Source organism: Mus caroli, chromosome 18 (assembly GCF_900094665.2).
Source record: "Mus caroli chromosome 18, CAROLI_EIJ_v1.1, whole genome shotgun sequence".
Classification (NCBI taxonomy): domain Eukaryota; kingdom Metazoa; phylum Chordata; class Mammalia; order Rodentia; family Muridae; genus Mus; species Mus caroli.
This window is the reverse complement of record NC_034587.1, coordinates 25742501-25758288: the sequence shown is the minus strand read 5'-3', so window position 1 is coordinate 25758288 and position 15788 is coordinate 25742501.

The window sequence follows — 15788 nt, the reverse complement described above, 5'->3', positions numbered from 1 at the left end:
TCCCTCTCTCTTTTCCTCTCTCTCTGTCTCTTTCTATCTGGCTTGCACATCATCACGCGCGCGCACAAACACACACACACACACACACACATACACAAAGCAGAGAATCATGCCTGTGTAAAGAAAATTATAAATGAGTCATAATACATAGTTGATAGATACAATGTGCAGTCATATACAAAACCAAAGAGTAAAGAGAAGCCAGGGTCATATCAGAAATAAAATTTTACCCTATGTACTTGGGTTGACCCTGGAGAAAAAAACAGTGATTTCATCTGAAAGAAATAAACAATAGGTTCGATTATCCATATCAAGGCATGCTGTGCTTTAACCATTGTGTATGGACTTGATAGGAATTCTTTGTAAATGTACACATAAGAGATGAATGTGAGGTGGATTCTTTTTTTCATTTGTATGTCTGCAAAGCAACCTATTCTTTTGGTTTACATGTGTTTGGGAGTGATTAGATGAATAATGGTTTTATTACTATCTGTTAGAGAGAGTTATTTGCCTTGTCCCCTCAAGGTATGAGAATTACAAAGGCTTCACTGCTGAATGCAGAACAGACCCTGTGCTTACTAACAGAGGTCTACCTCCCTTTCTTTCTTGAGGCTTAAGACAAATTTGGAGGCCAGTCTTTTCTCCTTTGCACTCTACTGGCTCTTGCAGCCTGAAGCTAGCTTGTTATAACCTACTTAGGCAGTGGGGAGCTGCTGCCCATCACTTCAGAATCAATGACTGCAGATGGAAGCTTGGATGCAGTACTTTCTGCCTGCAGTTACAAGCAGTTAATAGATTTTATTATAATTATTTTAACTGCAAAAGCTCAGAAGGAAACTTAAAGGAGATGTGCAAGTTTGCTAATCAAAATCACACAGTTGCACACAACAAAGGGCAGTGGAGTCTTTTGAAAGCATCTTTCTCAGAGCCTGGAGTAATATTAATAACGATACAAATAATAAATCTGTTCTTTGGGGGATTTGTTTGCATGAACCTCAAATGTCAGTTCATCAGAATTTTGCTAAAGGAAAGAAATATTCACCAACTTACCATCAAGGGAGTAACACTCTTTATTCTGACTGTTTTGTTCTGTTTTGTTTTGCTGGTTATACATGGTTGTGTTTCTTCATTTGTGAGTGTTTTCATGTGTGAGTGTATGAGTATGTGTATGTGTCTGAGTCTGTGTCTTTGTGTGTATGAATGTATCCATATAGTCTAACTTTTTGGTAAAAAAGAAGCAGGATGCTTACATAATTTCAAATACTGAGGCTCATAACTCCACCCAAAGAAAGAACATTTATAAGGATTGTTTAATTTTATCAAATATATTATACTTCCTAATCTGGATCTTATGTTAATCAGAGACTGATTGATGTTGCAGACAATGATATCCATTGCCTTCTTTTAGACTGTATTACTTATAATTGTCTGCTACATTTTGGCAATCATATGGCATCTTCTACCTCTTGAGGTTTGTGGTGGAGATAAAGAAAATCATAGAAATCATTTTGAAAAATCAGTAATAGAAATGATGTCTAATATTATGCTTTCTAGGCAGTCTTCTTTATTGAGTGAAAGCCTTGCAGGTCATGAAACTTTATATTATTCTTTGTTTATAGTAATTATCCCTTCCTACCATGAACCACAGTTATAGACATCATTCTTTTCTGTCGTATACTCAAAGTCTGTCCTCCATGATGGAGTATGAAAATACCAGATGTTTCTTATGTTGTTTTCAAAATTTATCTCTCTCAATCCACTCACAAAGCCTTCAACCCAAAAATGATTTTGCCTTCAACATGTGGAGGAATAAAGTTGGAGCAAAGATTGAGGAAACGGCCAACCAATAACTGCCCCAAATGGAGACCCCATTCTATGTGAAAGAGCCAACCACTGACAGTATTAATGACACTCTGTTAGGTTTGGGGAAAGGAACCTTGGATAATTTTCTCCTGAGTGACTTCATTCAGCAGCAGATGGAGGCAGAGACAGATGTAGACAACCACAGCTAAACATTAGTCTGAGATCAGAGAGTCTTGTGGAAGAATGAGGGTTAGAACTGAGCTTTCAGGGGTCAAGGACACCACATGAAGATGTACAGAGTCAACTAACCTGGGATCATGGTGACTCATAAAGACTGTAACACCAGCCAGAGAGCACGCATGGGCTGAATCTATGTCCTCTACACAGTTGCAGCAAATGTGCAGCTTGGTCTTCATGTGGTACTCCTAACCAGTGGAGCAGGGACTGTGTCTGTCTCTTTTCCTGCCTTTGGATCCCCTTCCTCCTACATGGACAACATGGTTGTGCCTCAGTGGGAGAGTATATGCCTAGTCCTACCAGGACTAGATATCTCAAGGTGGGGTAGTACCCAAAAGGGTATCTCCCTTCTCTGAGGAGAAGGGGAGAAGGCAATGGGGAAAGAGATTTGTAAGAGTGGAAATAGGAGGGGAAGGGTGTGTGTGATTGAAATGTAAAATGAATCAAAGAGGATAAATTATTGGAAAAAGTTTCTTGTTCGCCATTGACTCAGACATTTGAATACTTGTCTCCATTTGAGTTGTGCTGCTTGGGGAAGATAAGGAGGTATAACACTGCAGAAGGATGTGCATAACTCTAGTGTGGCTTTGGTAGTACAGAGTTGTCTTTCTTCCAGTCCTTTTTTTCTTCATGTATGTGGTTAAAGATGTGATCATATAGCTTCATGATTCTACTGCCATGTCTGCCCTTTGTTGACATGAGTCCCTGGCATGGTATTCTCTATGTGTCTAGAACTTCAAGCCAAAATGAACTCCTTATTCTAAATACGACCCTTGTCAGTGTTTAATCGTAGTGACCAATGTTTATTTTCCTAGCCATCATCTCTACAATAGAGGGATGTGCTCCTTTTGGAGTCAGGACATGGAATAAACATAGATGAAAACTTTGGAGAAAATTGATTTATCTTAGAATGTATGAAGAAACTCTTTCTGTTATTTTTCGAATGCAAAATATCCTTCACAATATTCTTCATAGGTTTTGCTTCAGCTTAGCAGCTGCAGAGAAGTTACTAGTTCCTAAGAGGTCTCACTTGAGTGAGGAATTTAGTCCTCGGTAGAGCAAAAACACAGCAGTATTACTGAAACATGATTAAAAATAGAAAAAGCTGTCTAGATGGAGAAAATCAGTCCCCATGATATGTGTCCCCCCAACTCTTCCTCTTCTTTCTCTGCTTCTTGGTTACTAAGAGATACAGACCTCTGCTCTACCAAACACTTCAGTTTGAAAATTCTACTTTGTCATGAACCAAGAATAAGGCAAGCAGCATGCCAAAATCTGAAAACTCTTAAACTATGAACCAAAATAAAAATCACGTCCTTTGAACTGTTCTTGTAGGATTTATTTTAACATGAAGTCAGGCACTCCAGCAAACATGTTCCCAGTGCTTTATATTGAAATAGTAGCATAGGATTACTGTAGACTTCCTAGCTAGAAAACTGTTTACTGTCCAAAAAAAGATGCCACCATTCACTGGTTATATCACATTGGAAACATGGGCCAGAGTTGAGCAACTTTACTGCTAACATGAAAACAAAGACTTGGAAGTACTTCTATCCTATATTTTGGTAGAGAACTCTTTCAGAATGTTTTTCATGCTGACTCAAAATTAACAACTCGTAAGAACTGTAAGAACATAACTTTAATAGCCATCAGTTAAAATATACTAATGTATATTTTTGATAATAATACCATTTAATTAAACTTTTAATTGAATTTATATAAAGCTAATAACACTGTTTACTGAATTAAATGGTAATTTCATTTGGCTTTCTAAGATAATGTGATATTCTTTCTCTCATACTGCTTTTGAGTTTAAGGTTATGTCAGCTATGTTATGCTCAACTCACATAAACAAATACTGGCAAAGAAAAATCAAGGGGTAGCAAATCTAGCATTTATTTTTATAATATAGGTATTAGGTATGTCATACAATTACTTCCCTTTCCCCTTCCCTTTTGTGTATGAAAAAGAAAAGGCAGTGTTCAATGAACAACCCAACTATGATTAAATAGGTAATACAAGGTGATTCTTTTCTCCATCCTTAAACATCTTGACAACTCAATTAATTTCCTCCTAACAGTGAATAAAGAACCCCATGTATAGTCAGATTGAGATAATAATATAATACTATGGTTAAGAAATAAAATTCCTTATAGAAATATTTCTTTTTCTCCTGCTTTTGGAGAAAATGTATTATAATAAAAATGAATATATTACTTTTTTTTAAATCCCAGTAGATATTGTTTTATTGAAAGTATCCATTAGATTCTTAAAATGTATCTTTGTCTCTGGAATAAGTTATATTATACAATACATTTAAATTTTACATTGCTAAAAGAAAGTTATATAAATCCTGTTTCTTGACAAATAGAGTTCTTCCGTAACACAGCTCCATTTGGGCAACTTTTCCATGTCAGAGAGTTCCTATGTCAAGCCTTTTTTTTTTCAACAAACAACACTCTAGAGATAGGAGAGGAGGCAGACACCATGTGTATGCTTTCTGATTATTCTTGGTAGATACAAGTTTTTCTTATAATAGCAGTAGCTATCAGAAGGAAAAGAAACTTAAGGAATTAGCAAAATGTTTGGCTTTCAAGGACCATAGTTTTATCCTCATATACCTATATAAAATAACAAAACTGAATGAAGTGGTGCACACTATTAATCCAACTTCCAAGAAGGTGAAAAAAGAGACTCCTTGATGTCTCGTAGCCAACTCTCTCAGTGTAACACTGAACTGACAACTTATGTAATATCCTTTCCCGATATACTAGGTAGTTAGTTCCTGAGATGCAGCACCCCAGTTGGCTTTTGACTTAATATGAACTTTATCTGTGTTCCATGCACACTAATGCATAAACACAGACAGACAAGCATATGGGCACACACACAAACACACACCCCTTCTTCCTGTTATCCTTCAAAGCATATCTACGCTTCAAGATTGACTTCCAAAGGCTACCAGATCCTATCAATAAGAGAGATTTGTCATATTTCCTGAGACAATAAATAGTTCAGAGTATTCCCCCACTCACATGCAAGTTGACTCATTTACTCAAGATTCAAATCACTCAATCATTCATGAATATATAGTTATTAATGACCCAGTGCTGATCTTGTTCTTTGAAGGATAGAATAATAATTAGGACACTAGGCCTGTTACCATGGTGCCTACTCTCCAGATCATAAAACTGACATCTGAAGACAAGACAATATTAATACTCTGAAATGGAAAGTAAGCACTAGGGGACCATGAGGAATTAGCTGGTCTGTGGCTTGATTGACTTTAGTTATTTTCCTAAAGATCTGAAAAGTTTTCTCAAAACTCATACAAAAAGCTCCAAATGGCAGATAATACACTGTACAGAGGCCTTCCCTGGATTCTCATGTGAAACTAGCATATTTTGAAACGCTCAAATCAAAGGAAGAAGTCATAGTATCTTTATTGGTAGTTGATTTGATAATATACATAAGTATCACATATTTTTCACTGGGAAACTTATATAGCTGATCACCACTCCTGTGAAAGTAGTTGGATACTAAATTGTCTCACAAAAATCAGTAGCATTCCTGTGTACAATTGACAAATCAACTGAGAAAGAAATCTGGAAAACTACATATTTTACAATAAACTCAAATAATATAAAATATGTTACAGTAGTTCTAATCACACAAATGAAGCAAAGTATGATAAAAAAACTTCAAGTTATTGGAGAAAGAATTAAAGTGATATAAGAAGATGTAATGATATCTCATACCTGTGGATTGGTAGGATTAACATAGTAAAAATGGCCATTCTACCAAAAAATCAGTCTTCAGATTTAGTGTAATATCTACAAAAGCCCAGTATAATTATTCACAGAGATTGGAAAATTATTTTTTTAACTTTTTGCACCCCCCTCCCCCACACACAATACAGGATAGCCCAAACCATCCTGAATAGTTAAAGAATTGGTGTAGGTATGGCTATCCCCAATTTCAAGTTGTACTATAAACGTATAATAATAAAAACAACAAAAACTCAAAACCAGACACAATAATCAATGTATTGAACTGAAGACAAGACAGAAATTTGTTCACTTATGGTCACTGGGTTTGTAAAGGAGCCATAAATGTAAACTGAAAAGCCAAAGAAACAAATCCAGCATCTTCAACAAATGGTCCTGGTCAAAGATGATGACAGCTCATAGGAGAATCCAAATAAAACCATATTTATCACCAAGCACTAACCCTTATTCCAAATGAATTGAAATCCTCAACATAAAAGCAAAGACACTGAATGTGACAAAAGTGAAATTGGGGAATAGCCTTAAAATTGCTGACACAGGAGACAACTTGCTGAGCAGAACATCATTGCTTCAGGAACTGACATCAACAATTAATAAATGGGAATTCATGAAATTTAGAAGCTTTTGCACAACCAAAGATGTCAGCATTCAGACAAATCAGCCCCCAATGGGAAACTTTTTTTTTTTTACCAACTACACATCTGACAGCGGGTTAATATTCAAAATATATAAAGAATTCAGAAAACTAAATATTAAGGAAACAACTCAATTAAAAATGAGGTATAGATCTAGACAAAAAATTTTCAATAAAAGGAAAACACATAGGTAAGAAAGAAGGGGTTAACATCCTTAAATGTCAGGAATATGCAATCAAAACTACTCTGTGATTTCATTTTACACCCATCAGAATGACTAAGATCAATAAAACAAATGACAATTTATGCTGCAGAATGTGGAGCAAGAAGGAAAAACTTCATTGCTTCAAAGTGCAAAGTTATACAGCCACTATAAACATTAACATGGCAGCTCCCCAGGAAGATGAGAATCAATCTACCACACTCTCCATCTATACCTTTATTGTTTAAGGGATTGTACATTCTACCACAGAAACACTTGATCAACCATGTTCAATGCTGCTTTCTCATAACATTCAGAAATTTGAAACAAAATAGCTCATCTTCAATAGGAGAATGTATGAAAATATGGTATACTTATAAACAGAATATTACTCAGATGTTTAATAAATAAAATCATGAAACACAGATAAATGAATGGAACTAGAAGAAAAAGCACACTGAGTAAGATTACCAGATCCAGAAAGGCAAGTATGATTTGTATTCACTTTATATGCCTCAGTACAAGGGAACACCAGGGCCAAGAAATGGGAGTAGGTGGGTAGGAGAGTGTGTGTGTGTGTGTGGGGGGTATGGGGGACTTTTGGGATAGCATTGGAAATGTAAATGAAGAAAATATCTAATTAAAATACAATTACAAAAAAGAATCCATATATATATATATGGATATATATATATATATATATATATATATATATATATATATATGCATAGTAACTATTAAGTCAATGATAACCAAGCTACAATCTTTAGGAATATGGAGATTATGTGAAGCGCAAGAGGCTATGGTTGAGATAGATTTCCCTAGGAAAGGGAAACATAATAGACAGTTATAGATGGATAGATGGATTAATGGGTGAATGGAAGAATGAATGGTTGGGTGGATGTATGGATGTATGAATGGATGTATGGATCTGTGAATGGAATGATGGATAAGTGGGTAAATGGATGGATGGGTCAAAGGATGGATAGATAGGTGGTGTGTGTGTGCGTGTGCATGTGTGTGTGTGTAACAGGAAGATAAATGGAGAAGAGGAGGGAAGAGAGAGGTGAGGGCAAAAGAGGAAATGCACAGAGAGCTAAAATTAAAGGCCATTTGGATGTAATACTGTAGATGTTTTCAGAAATATATACATATATGCAAAATTCAGAAAGAAATAGACTATGATGTGGAGTGGGGTACTAAACCATAACTGGTAGATCTGCAATATAGTTGCTATACCCAAGTTTCAGGGAACTTCACAGAAGAGGGGCATAAAAATGTAATAACCAGAAGACCAAATCTTTTGCTCCAAGTATCTGCTAGATATGACATAGATGCTGTACTAATGAAATTATAACAATATGATTGGCTAAATAAGACCTACTAAATGATAATACCAATTGAAATCCCAAAGCAGATGGGGAATAGTTTGTAAGACCACACCCACAGATGAAGAGCTCCAAAAAATTATGACTGATGAAAGAGGGAGAATCACACATATACAAATCCAAGGGGCCAGCCAATGTCTCATTTGCATCTGAAGAAATGAAGAAGAGTAAATGGATTCATCAGGATATATGTATATATAAGTATACATATATAGTGTATATGTAATAAATGTATTTCCTGATTATTACATTTCAAAAATTAAATCATAGAAATGCTGTTGATGTACACATGCTTTGCTCTTTGTATTTCCATGCTCTTACGTCTATCATTGAACACTTACCCATCATAAGTCTCCTGTCACAATGCTGAAATAATTATTCTCCACTTTTAAATACTTCAGCATAAAATGATTAAATTTCATTCTAGATACATATAGGTTGTTTCTTTTTAATTTAAATTCATATCATGAAGAAATAATAAGTGTATATCAACTTGATTTTGATTCATGAATAAATATTTGTAATTCAAACATCTATCCCAAAATGACACATCATCTCCAGTCCTTGAAGTTACTACATATCCACACTTAGTCCAAGTCTTCTATAGTCCACATCACCACCTTTACCATCAAACATTCAGGATACCCTACCTAATTCAGAACTAATGACAATCTCTTTAATATTGGAGCATGGGAAATACTACTTTGGTTTTCATTTTAATGTTTTAGATGACATATTGTAATGATCACAAAATTTACAAGAATATCAGCTATTTACATCTATGTTAAGGTGAAATTCTGCACCCAGTAATTTATTTGATAAATAGTGCAACATGAAATTTGATTTGTAGGAAGTCATTAGTTATTTTTGGTAATACTGTATTATTTGCTATCTATCTACAATATAGATTTATCTGCATCCTTGTCTTTATGTGATATCCATTATCTATCTGTCATTTGATGACAGATTATAACATATAAATATTGGTAAATTCTATAAGTTGTCATCTGATATTATTGCTACTAAAATATTTAAATAAATAAAGAGTGCTCAAAATCAAAGGAAGATAATCTTTCTATTTTTCTCATTCTCTCTTTCCTGTGTATTTGTACATGTACATATGCTTGTGGGCATGTGTTTGTGGAGGCATGAGATCATCTTTGAGTTTCTCCCTCAATCACTCTTTATTTTTTTGAGACAGGATTTCTCACTCAACCTGGAGCTCACAGATTCCTTTAAGATATCTGGTCATCAAAGACCACAGTTCATCTTGTTTCTTCATTCCTATGCAAGAGTTAAAAGTACACACACCAAATAGTTTTTATGTGAATTATTTAGCTTACATGCAGGACCTTATACTCAAAGAACAAGAATTTTCCTGACTGTGACTTCTTACTAATTTAATTTCACCTCAATCCTTGATTCTCTCTTTTAATGATTAGACTCCTTAAACATTTTCAATAAGCCAGTGTATAGGGCGCAAGCAAAGGATTATCACACACATATGCATAGATTTTTGTGGAAGGAGAACTATTACTTTAACCTCGCTGTTACAATGTTCTTATTGAGCACTGGGCTTCCTCAATATATCAAATAACAAAGCAAGAAAGTACAAAACAATGTCATTTGGCTCTCCTGCTGTCCAGAATTGTGGCTCTTTCTTGTTCTTCTGCAGAAGATAGATGTCAAGCTGGTAGGTCTGATGAAAGAATTGTCAGGACAGAGAAGAAATGGCTCAGTGAAGAGATATTTGTTGATAAAAGGCCATGGGAATATTTTCCAGTCATTATTTCTTTATTGAATATCAAACCACAAAGAACTGAAGTAGATTGTGGTACTGATTTCCATAGCTGTACACATCCTTCCTACTCAGTTATGATAATGCTGATTAGAATTATGATAGAAAGTAAGGTTGACCCTGACACTTAACATATGTAGACGCCTGATTATGAAGGATAATGATTATTTTCCATTAGGTGTTTAAATGTCTACTAACTACAGACATTGTGAATACTCTGAATTTCTGAGCAAATGTATACTGTACAATTTAAACTATTAAAAGCTTTACTTCTATATTTTAATCATAGATAAATTATTACCTTCTTTTTGTTGCCATATCTAATATGGAATTGCACATGAGTCTTTGCACTGCTGTCTTTCTGTATTATACTGTCTCCAAAATGAGAGAAAAGCAATTCATATTTGGCAGATCCCCTATTTATGTAAATTCTTGTCTATTTTAACAGAATAGATAAAATATATGTATTTACTCTTATGAGATGCTTAAAAATTTTGCCCCCCATTATTAGAATATCTGTGGACATAATATCTTCACTGTATTTGAAATTTAAACAATTAAGTATCTTCTCTGCTTTGTAGCAGCAGATGTTTTGGTAATCATTAGGGTAAGTTCCAACTGTTTATACCTCTCCTACCTGGACACATAGAAGGTTTGAACTACTGTCTTTATTATTCAGTGAGGACATGAATCTATCACAGTTGGGGTGGCCTGATCACTTAATGATACATCAGATCTTCCCTAAATCATTCACTCATTTATTATACAATAGATGTAGGAAATGTTTCAAAGTATCTTCTCCATGTGCTGCTACACCAAGTGAGGAATAAACTTCCTTCAGAACTACTTAGCCCTTCACAAGGAGCATGCATAGTAAGTATGAAATAGGCCTATGTTGCTTTATGCCACTGTGATTTGAGAATTTGCATTGTCACATTGTAGGGTAGATGAATGTGATTAGTACAGATGGGGGCTTAGCTTATAATTAGCTTATAATTGAGAAATGGAAAGTGCCTTGTGCATTTAGCCAAAATCAATAAAAGTTTATTTGCTGTTTCTACACAGAAAAATTAATGGGATAATCACAATTTTTTTCTGATGATTTTATTCAACTATTAAGATTTTAAAGCTTATTATCTATAAAAAGGACACTATATTTTTGTGATAAAACACATAAGAAAAATAGAATTTTGTACCTTGCTCTAAGTTAGTTACTGCTTGATTTGAAAAACATAAAGTTACATCATGCAGTAGTAAATTTTGTGCTTATTTATACTAAGTCTAGTCTTCAGTCTATGAAAATCAAAGAAAAAATAAAGTGTATAAACTTCAGGATTCAGATTCCAGAGAGAACTGTGACAAGAAGATACATGAATAATATGATGAGCTCTAGCTCTAGATGATAAAACTACTCATTCATTCATTCATTCATTCATTTAGTTTTATGAATTTATTTAAAATAACTATGTTACTTTTCCCCCATCTATTTACCACTGTAGCCTCAGACAAACTGGCATAATCTGTGTCCTTCCATGGCTCCCTTTCTAATGGATGTCCACTTTTAGTTTGATGGGGAATGTTATCTGCATGTATGTATGCGTAAGTATGCAAATTTTACAACCCATCAAGCCTATTTTTGTTGTCTTTTTACATACAGTTAAAGAGTTGATTTGAGCATTCTGCATTAGACAATCAATCAATAATGGGGTTCCTCCCTAGGAGACATGAATTTTTCCATTTCTGAGCAGTCACTAGTTGTTTGTAGTTTCTTTTCTAAGGGACCCATGAAGTTTTCCTTCTACCATGTTGACATGTCATTGATATTTAAATTAATTTGATAGTTTTATTCAGCCTACTTTCTTAAATTTTTCAAAACCTACTTTAATAATGGTTTTTAAATGATTTAACCTCCCTTTTAGTGTACCATGCTCCAGAAGCAGTGGAAAGGGATAAGAGTGCAAAGGGGAATTTGGACCTGTTTAGAACTTATTCTTTGGGATGTTTCCAATCTTTGATTTCAGGATATCAGCAGTTCAGTTCACAAGGATCAACAGTAGTAGCTCAATCCACTTACAAACACCATTCATGAATCAGCAAGAGCAGTTTGATCCAGAAGAAACTGTAGGGTTCGACCAATCAACATGAGTCAAGAAGTTGCAGGGAAACATAAGAAGTTCTTTGGTACATTTCTCTCTATGAAGTCATGAGAAGAAAGCAAGGTGAACCAATGCCAGAGCAGTGTTCTGTACTACCATGTGTCTGCTTTGGCATAACATTTCATCTTAAGACAATTTCCAGCAAAACTTAACATGACCCAACTGAGTCTCCACAAAAAACAAGGTATTTTCACTTCAGGATAATTTATAACTGAGTTCCTGACCCTAACTTTGGTAATGACAATCTTCCCAGCCTGTATTCAGTGATGTTCTCTAAACCAGAGATGCATGAGCTGAGATATAGATGTATTAGTTGTGGCTGGACGTCCCATAATTCATTGAATCTACATGGTGTTTGTTCAGTTGTGTTTTTCCATGATGGTCTCCATTTGTTTTAATAGGTACTACTTTGGTTTGCAGTGGGAGCTACCATTATCTCTGTGAATAAGGATAAGATTTGGAATGCAGTAAGGAACTACACTGGTCTAGAAAAATTCTGGTAGTAGATTTTCTTCTAAGAACCATGACTATACTAGACACAGGAAGTTGACTAAATTTTAGTACCAAGGATGATTTCCCTCCTGTCTAGTAGTCATTAACTCTAATTAAACAGCTGTTGATTGACACTAAATTGTGAGCCTCACTTCTTGCACTTTTACAGATATTTTGTTGTGGTTCATTGAGATAGCAGCTGGGTAGGACTATTAATCATTTTACTTCCTTGGCAGTTTACATAGTGTTTTCTGTTACCATGGAAGCAAGACTTCAAGAAGAAGTCTTTTAGGTCAGATCAGCTCAAACAATCTGATTCCAGTGTCCTCGGTATGTGAAATCTTCAGCCTCTGTTAGAAACAAAGTGTAATGGCTAGAGTCTATTTTCTTGGGGAGTTTGTGTTACCATGTCTAACCATTGTAAATTAGATTTATTATGCCTTGGACTGATCATTTTTATTAGTATATGATTCATGGAGTTGTGATTAAATTGGTCAGAGAGGTGGGGGAAGAACGGAGGTCCTCCTGGGATAGCAGGCTGCTCAGAGCAGCTCAGCTTGCTCCAGAGGACTCAGCAAGGAGGGAAGATAGGTAATGGAAAAGAACCTTTCATGTATGGTTCAGGATCCACAGGTCTGATGGACATTGGAGGAGAGGTAAGGGGTGGGAGGTGGAGGTAGAGGTGCCCCTGGGACTGCAAGCTGCTGAGGGCAGCTTTCATTTCTTTGTTCTTAAAATGACATATCTAATATAATTTTAAAAGGGTTTCAGTTTTAATATTTGTTTCTCTACAAGTTTACAAATAGCTGTATTTAGCATACTTTATAATTTACAAGTTGTTATTCATGGGACAGTAAAAGTCACTTGGCACAGACAAAGATATGATTTTGGATAAAAATGCAAAGAAAGGAAAGGAAAATTTTAGGAAAGGTGACCTTCTCTGGAAAAAGTTGATACTTTAGGAACCACATGGATAAGTAGGAAGGTGAACAGAATCTTAAGAGTAATAGATTCTCATAAGAGCTTCTTTCCAAGTTCTTGTCTTTTTTTATTGGATATTACATTGTAGTCACCAATTAACTTTAAAAAGTCACATTTTCTTTCTGAAGGGATGAATTTGCCACCCAATGAATCCCTAAAAAAGATTATATGTAAGTAACTTAGAGATAAACAAGATTCAAATGATTAGTATCTGAGACGACATCCTTAGTGAGTAGATCTCATTACCATCTCCCACATTCATCTTTTGATATGTATTGTCAACTCAAATATGACATATTGTATGAGGTTTAATTACAGATGAACTTTGCCCACTACTAGTGACATTCTCTTGCTTTTTTATGTCTGGGAAATCTTGTAAAAATGGACACAGCCAATGAGATAACTTGGGTTATGAGTTTTATAGAAATAATAAAACAGTTTTTATGATTTTATAGTCTATTAAAATACTTTACAAACAGAATGTAAAGAAAACCATTTTCAACGTTTAGCATCAATATACTGATTCTATGATAGAAAATCTTATCAATATATGATATTGATTTTAATACTACCTACTTCTTTCAGGGGAAGTTATGGAGAATTTTAAATGAATTAAATGACATCACATTTAACTAAGATAGGAGTCATCAAATTTGAAACAACTCTGGCTGTGTTACCTTTGAAATTGTAACAACAGCTGTGTTCAGTTTTGTGTTCTGCACCAGCTATGACTGTGTGGTTACAGAAAAATGGACTCTGCCACTCATTGCCTGGAAATATATTTTGTAACAAATGCTATGCTACTTGATTGTTATCAATTAAAAGATAAAAATCTAGTCAATAACTCAAGTACTTCACAAGAAACTTCTGAGATTATTTTAAGACAAGATACAACCACACACTAAAATAAATACTTAAAAGGAAGAAATTTGGTGTTCTGAATTCTGTGTGTTGAAATATATCAGCATGATAAAATTTCTTGATAAGAACATTTTGAGTGAGGGATACATCTCTTCATCTTATTTAGTATTTTTTTTCCAATTTTTTAGGTATTTTCTTCATTTACATTTCAAATGCTATACCGAAATTCCCCTATACCATCCCCGCGCCCCCCCTCACTGCTCCCCTACCCACCCACTCCCACTTCTTGACCCTGGTATTCCCCTGTACTAGCGCATATAAAGTTTGCAAGACCAAGGGGCCTCTCTTCCCAATAATGGCTGACTAGGCCATCTTCTACTACATATGCAGCTACAGACATGAGCTCTGGGGGTACTGGTTAGTTCATATTGTTGTTCCACCTATATGGTTGCAGACCCCTTCAGATCTTTGGGTACTTTCTCTAACTCCTCCATTGGGGGCCCTGTGTTCGATCAAATAGATGACTGTGAGCATCTACTTCTGTGTTTGCCAGGCACTGGCATAGCCTCACAAGAGACAGCTAGATCAGAGTCCTTTCAGCAAAATCTTGCTGGCATAGGCAATAGTGTCTGCATTTGGTAGAAGATTATGGGATGGATCTCTGGGTGCTGCAGTCTCTGGATGGTCCATCCTTCCGTTTCAGGTCCAAACTTTGTCACTGTATCTCTTTCCATTGGTGTTTTGTTTCCAATTCTAAGACAGGGTGAAGTGTCCATACTTTGGTCTTCATTCTTCTTGAGTTTCATGTGTTTTGAAAATTGTATCTTGGGTATTCTTAGTTTCTGGGCTAATATCCACTAATCATGACTACATATCATATTACTTCTTTTTTTTAATTTTAAATATTTTTTTATTACGTATTTTCCTCAATTTCATTTCCAATGCTATCCCAAAAGTCCCCCATACCCTCCCCCCCACATCCCTACCCATCCATTCCCATTTTTTGGCCCTGGCGTTCCCCTGTACTGGGGCATATAAAGTTTGCATGTCCAATGGGCCTCTCTTTCCAGTGATGGCCAACTATGCCATCTTTTGATACATATGCAGCTAGAGACAAGAGCTCCAGAGTACTGGTTAGTTCTTCATGTGGTTGCACCTACAGTGTTGCAGATCTATTTGCTCCTGGATACTTTCTCTAGCTCCTCCATTGGGGGCCCTGTGCTCCATCCAATAGCTGACTGTGAGCATCCACTTCTGTGTTTGCTAGACCCCGGCCTAGTCTCACAAGAGACAGCTACATCAGGGTCCTTTCAGCAAACGCTTGCTAGTGTATGCAACTGTGTCATCGTTTGGAGGCTAATTATGGGATGGATCCCTGGATATGGCAGTCTCTAGATGGTCCATCCTTTTGTCTCAGCTCCAAACTTTGTCTCTGTAACTCCTTCCA